Source organism: Astatotilapia calliptera, chromosome 23 (genome assembly GCF_964374335.1).
Source record: "Astatotilapia calliptera chromosome 23, fAstCal68.1, whole genome shotgun sequence".
Taxonomy (NCBI): Eukaryota; Metazoa; Chordata; class Actinopteri; order Cichliformes; family Cichlidae; genus Astatotilapia; species Astatotilapia calliptera.
The window spans coordinates 26,970,638-26,977,533 of NC_137443.1; positions in this window are offsets into that span (position 1 = coordinate 26,970,638).

Here is a 6,896-nt window from a genome sequence, read left to right on the forward strand (position 1 = left end):
ACCTACACCAGGAGATGCCGGACTAGAGCAGCGCAGATACTGAAGGACCCGTCCCATCCTGGCAACAAACTGTTCCAACTTCTGCAATCTGGTAGAAGGTTCCGCATCTTCCGGGCAAGGACAGAGAGACTCAAGAGGAGCTTCTATCCCCAAGCCATCCGTGCCCTAAACACACACACCCGCCCTCTCACATCATCTATAATTGACTGAGACAGGACTCTTCCAGACACTAAACCAAGGCACAATGTACATTTCAATTCCTTTAATTTTAAATATGTTTATATTGTCTGTCCTGTAAAATAGTCAGATATCTATTCATATTAATGTACAGAATTCACCTGCTTGCTGCTACTACTGCACATTCACCCAGTGTATATACTATGTGTGTGTGTGTATATATATATATATATATATATATATATATATATATATATATATATATATATATATATATATATATATATATAATGTCCTTCCTCTACCCCCCCCCCCCCCCCAATTTTTGCACATGTCGAGGAGCGTGTCAGGCTACATTTCACTGTGTGTTATACTTGTATAACTATACATGTGACAAATAATAAAGAACCTTGAACCTTGAAGAACCTTGAACAGGTATCGATAGGCCAAGCGGAATGCGGCTCAGGCAGTGGCTGAAGCAAAGACTCGGGTGTGGGAGGAGTTCGGAGAGGCCATGGAAAAAGACTTTCGGACTGCCTCGAAGAGATTCTGGCAAACCGTCAGGAGTCTCAGGAGGGGAAAGTGGTGCTCTACCTGCACTGTGTATAGTGCTGGCGGAGCGCTGCTGACTTCAACTGAGAAAATTGTCAGGCGTTAAAAGGAATACTTCGAGGACCTCCTTAATCCCAGTGACACGTCTTCCGAGGAGGAAGCAGAGTCTGGGGATGAGGGGAATGACCCGCCAATTTCCGGAGGTGAGGTCACTGAGGCAGTTAAACAGCTCCTTGGTGGCAGAGCACCTGGTGTTGATGAGGTCCGCCCCGAGTTCCTGAAGGCTCTGGACGTTGTATGGCTGTCCTAGTTGACATGCCTCTACAATGTTGCGTAGAGATCAGGGGCAGTACCCCTGTACTGGCAGACCGGGGTGGTGGTCCCCATCTTTAAGAAGGAGGACCGGAGGGTGTGTTCCAACTACAGGGGGATCACACTCCTCAGCCTCCCTGGGAAAGTCTATGCCAGGGTGCTAGAAAGGAGAGTTTGTCTGCTAGTCGAACCTCAGATACAGGAGGAACAATGCGGTTTTCGTCCTGGTCGAGGAACACTGGACCAGCTCTTTATCCTCTCAAGGATACTTGAGGGCGAATGGGAGTTTGCCCAACCAGTCTACATGTGTTTTGTGGACATGGAGAAGGCATTCGACACGGGGTGTCCTGTGGGAGGTGCTGCAGGAGTTTGGGGTGTCTGGCCCATTGCTACGGCCATTCGATCCCTATACAACCGTTGCAAGAGCTTGGTCCGCATGGCCGGCAATAAGTCGGACTCGTTCCTGGTGGGTGATGGGCTCCGCCAGGGCTGCCCTTTGTCACAGATTCTGTTCATAATTTTTATGGACAGGATTTCTAGGCGCAGCCAAGTGGCGGAAGGCTTTCACTTCGGTGCCCTCGGAATCTCATCTCTGCTTTTCACGGATGATGTGGTTCTGTTGGCTTTATCGAGTGAAGGCCTCCAGCTCGTACTGGAACGGTTCGCAGCCGAGTGTGAAGCAGTGGGAATGAGGATCAGCACCTCCAAATCTGAGGCCATGGTTCTCAGCCGGAAAAGGGTGGAGTGCCCACTCCGGGTCGGGGATGAGTTCCTGCCCCAAGTGGAGGAGTTCAAGTATCTCGGGGTCTTGTTCGCGAGTGATGGGAGAAGAGAGCCGGAGATCGACAGACGGATTGGGGCTGCAGCTGCAGTAATGCGGACGCTGCACCGGTCCGTCGTGGTGAAGAGGGAGCTGAGTGTAAAAGCAAAGCTCTCAATTTACCGGTCGATCTACGTCCCTACCCTCACCTATGGCCACGAGCTGTGGGTAGTGACCGAAAGAACGAGATCGCGGATACAAGCGGCGGAAATGAGCTTCCTCCGAAGGGCAGCTGGCCTCTCCCTTAGAGATAGGATGAGAAGTTCGGCCATCTGGGAGGCGCTCAGAGTAGAGCCGCTGCTCCTCCACATCGAAAGGAGCCAGCTGAGGTGATTCGGGCATCTGACAATGATGCCTCCTGGGCGCCTCCTGGGTGAGGTGTTCTGGGCATGTCCCACCGGGAGGAGGCCCCGGGGCAGACCCAGGACACACTGGAGAGATTATATCTCTCGGCCTGCCTTGGTGTTCCCCCGGATAAGCTGGAGGAGGTGGCTGGGGAGAGGGAGGTATGGGCATCTCTGCTTAGGCTGCTGCCCCCGCGACCCGGCCCCGGATAAAGCGGATGAAGATGGATGGATGAACTGAATCGATCTCCATCTCTGCTCATGGATTATTGTATCCCTTTCTCTTGAATTGCATAAACTGCTAACACAATACTTGTCTTAAAGGTTTGTTCACATTGGCTGAAAAGAGAACTATAGAGCTGAGGAAAAATAAGATCATGTGTTAGCTGTAGTTGAATCGAACTGAGCAAAACACATTTGAAATGTATAATTATGCAAAAATATCACATTTAACTTTAAGCTGCAGTTCATTAGTGAAAAAGGAAAAGAAAGAAACGTTAGCTGAATTTGCTCTGAAGGCTGAAACACACATATATAGGTGCAAATGATGTTGATTGGGTGTTTTTATACCATCTTGCATGAAGAATATCACATTCGACTGTCCTCGTGACATATTCTGATCTGAATAAAATGTCCCATCTGGAAAAATGAACTAAACACAGAGCTAAGAAATTAAAAAAGTAAAACCCCTCTGGACACTCACTCTTAGACATCCCATGAAATCTTTCTGCCAAACACACTCTGTCAACCTCTCTGGACCCTTCAGATCAGATAGTTGCCCACTCCGATAATTACAGTGGTAAACTCAACCCCTTCGGCCCTGCTTGACCCTCAACAATTCAGCTTTCCGCTTGAGTAAGTTGTAGGTGTGTTTACTGGGCACCAGCTTGTTCCTGTTAATAATATGAGCACTGAACCTTGGACCTCACCTGACGGCACTGTCTGGGACAATAGCCAGCTCGAGTGTGTCTCTATATGTGTGTGTGCTTCCTTTCCCATAATCCTGTTCCCCTCATGAGCCACAGAGCCTATAAAGCTGTCAGTGAACATGTAGGACACGTCACCTTTGCCGGGGTTTCTCACACACACAGATGTAGAGCTGCTGCATTATCACACATACCCTGAAAAAGCCACTGTTACACATGCAGAAAGGTATGCACATGAGAACAGTCAAGACAAACAAAAGACACACATTTAAACTGACGCACACACACACACACACACACACACACACACACACACACACACACACACACACACACACACACACACACACACACACACACACACACACACACACACACACATTCAGAGTCACACGGCACAGATAAACACAGAGTATTAACCTCTGCAGATTACTGCGCTTGTCTGTAATATGTTAAATTGGAAGCCTGACAGTTTAAAGAGTCACTCAGTGTATTAAGAATCACAAGTGTTTACACAAGGCATCTATTGGGTGTTATGTCACGCAGTAAACAAGCAGACAGATGAATCGATGATGAACCACCCTTTTTTTCTTTTCTTCACTAAACTGTTTCTTTTTCGATTAAGAGACGTGTAGGTATAAAAGAGAAGAAAAATACACGGTTAAAGTGCTCAATGCATATGTATGAATGTCCACATGAATCCACGTGTGGCTCTGTGCATGCATGTGCAAATGGGGGGTCATCCAGCTCCTGGTCTGATGGGGGGGGGGGGGGGGGATTATGGGAAACAGATGACTTACGCTTCTAATTTGTGGCCTTAAATTGCAAACAGAGTTTCACGAATCCAGGAGAGTAATAAATGCTGAAAGAATTGTGTGTGTGTTGAAGGTAGGTGGGTTACACTGCACACACACGCAGTCATATCATGTTGGCTGCAGGTTCACAGAAACACAGAATGACAGATTTTACATTTCAGGTATATTTTATATATCAGATTTGATGTTCCATGTACAGCAGTCAGAGCAGCAGGAACATGGATAGCTGTGGAGAAGAACACTGGTCCTAATAAAGAGGAACAGCAGGTATATACATCTATCTATATAAATATAAATAGATATGTATACACACACACACACACACACACACACATACATATATATATATATATATAGTTAATTGGATGAGTGACGAAACGTTTGTACTGATCTCTAAATAGCTCAAGATGCAAAAACTTAATCTAAATAGAAAAAAAGTGGACATATTATGATGATATGAAGTACCATTATGGTATTATTGGCACTGTTTGAAACAGGCTACTCCTTCTTTGAGCTAGCTTTCTTTTGATTGTCTGCCCATCAAAAACAGAGCAACATATGGGTAACCTTTAGCCGGTCTCATTTGCCCCAGATTGCAAATCTCTATGACATTATAAAAATCCAAGTGTGGAAAGAAAGTGTCTCAAACTAACTATATAAAGGAGTAAAGCCTGAGGGATGACATCTAGATGCCCTGATCTCATTATTTGAAGATTTGGCTATGACTAAAAGAAGACTTGCAACATTACATGTATGATATATTTTTTTTAAATTGTAAGTGAAGAACATTTACTGCGATATACCCAGACAGTTTTTAGTCAGGTATCCCTTTAATTGACCAAGAAAAGGTTGGAGGTCTGTACTGGCCACTTATGTTCATGAAAATAGATAAATCTGTGTACAGTGTGTGGTCACATATCCACATGTCAAAAGTCCCACCGTGACAAAGCTCTGCTCCTGCAACACATTTTCCATGAAGGTAAACAGCTGAGCTAGCAGCACATAAACTGGCACCTGTTGGTCATTAACCTTTTCAGCCAAGGTAGTGAGAGACGCACGCGGCTCTTGTAGCTAGTAGGAATGTACACCAAAGATTCCTGACCAATGGGAGCTCAGGGAGAGAAGACAGCTGGAGAGGTTTCACCTGGCACCTGTTGAGCAACCCAAGAACTTGTCACAGACACACTCCTGCTGCTGGTTTGAGCTTTGAGTGGAGCTATTAGTCATTGTCAGTATGGGCAAATCTGGTGTGAATCATCGTCATATGGGCCTCTAGACATTTATGTCTCTCCCTTTTTTTCTCACTGATAAAGTTTTACTGCACCTGTTAAACATGAATGTGGCGTCAATGATTTGAGCTCAAGGCTGGACTATTAAAATATGTGAATAATTCAGCACTCTATGCGTTTAGACTATGATATACTTATTTTAAAGGTGGAATTATGCAATTTAACATCAAGTTATTTAATCTTCACAAAAACTAGATTATTCATATGTTATTTTGTAGAAATGTCCATAAATTGGCATATTGTTGTAAGCTTTTTAATGATGTCTCGTGCTTACCCTTACATCAATTAATTAAGCAAATGTAAATCTATAGATCAATAAAATCAGCAGGATTACAGCTAGAGAACTCTTTTTGCAGCCTTAGTTGTCTAAATGAGTAACATTTAGAAAAATCTAGTATTTCCAACATATTAAATCATGTGTTAGTCATGGGCCATGCTTAAAAACACCATCTGCAGTGACTGGAAGGAGAACACAATATTAAATAAGCTATCAAGTGCAATTACATATCAAAGTATCAAGACATAAGTAGAGTAATAAAATCAAAACATGCATATACTTACAGATCATACTTGTTAGTATGGGGTTGGACCTCCTTCAGAGCTGTCTTAATTCTTCATGGCACGGATTCAACAAGGTGCTGGAAACATTCCTCAGAGGTTTTGGTCCATATTGACATCAACATCACACAGTTACTGCAGATTTGTTGGCTGCATATCATGGATGTGCAGCCAACCAGATTTCAGTCTTAAAGGACTGAGATGTGGTGACTGTGGCCATGTGAGTACAGTGAACTCATTGTCATGTTCAAGAAACCAGTTTGAGATGATCTTAGCTTTGTGACATGGTGTGTTATCCTGCTGAAGCTGCCATCGGAAGATGGTACATTGTGGTCATAAAGGGATGGACATGGTCAGTAACAATACTCAGGTATGCTGTTGTGTTTAAACATGTCGATTTGGTACTAAGGGGCCCAAAGTGCCCACCAGCCTAAACCGCTGGTACAAGGCAATGTGGATCCATTGGTCTTCTGCTGCTGCTCAAGGTTGAACATGTCATTTCTTCAGAGATACTCTTCTCCATACCTAGGTGTAATGAGTGGTTATTTGACTCCCTGTTCTTATCCATCAACAAGGCACTTTCACTCAGAGAGTTGCCGACCATTGACTGTGAACCCTAGAGAGGGTTTTCGGAAAATTTCAATAGATCAGCTGTTCCTGAAATACTCAGAACAACAAACATCCCACTTCAGTGTCACTCAGATCGCCTTTCTTCTTCACTCTGATGCTCAGTTTGAACTTCATCAGGTCATCTTGACCATGTATATATACTTGAACGCATTGAGTGACTGGCTGATTAGATATTAAATGAGAAGCAAAACAGGTCTATCTACTCAAGTGTCTGGAGAGTCTACATGGTCTAAAAACATTCCTGTCTAACCCACACAAATTGGCCTCCCATGAGGCAACCTGTCTAATTGAAATTGGATCCTCAGAGGTTGAAGGTGTTGCATGCTATGTCTCTGGCCAATCAGTTGGTCGTCAAAACTATTTGCAATAGGTTGACAATTGCAAACAGTCAATCAGGCAATGAGGTTACTGTTTTACTGTAGTGTGACAGACCAATTAGTGAATTGTTGCCATCTTGTTATTTTGAAATCAGA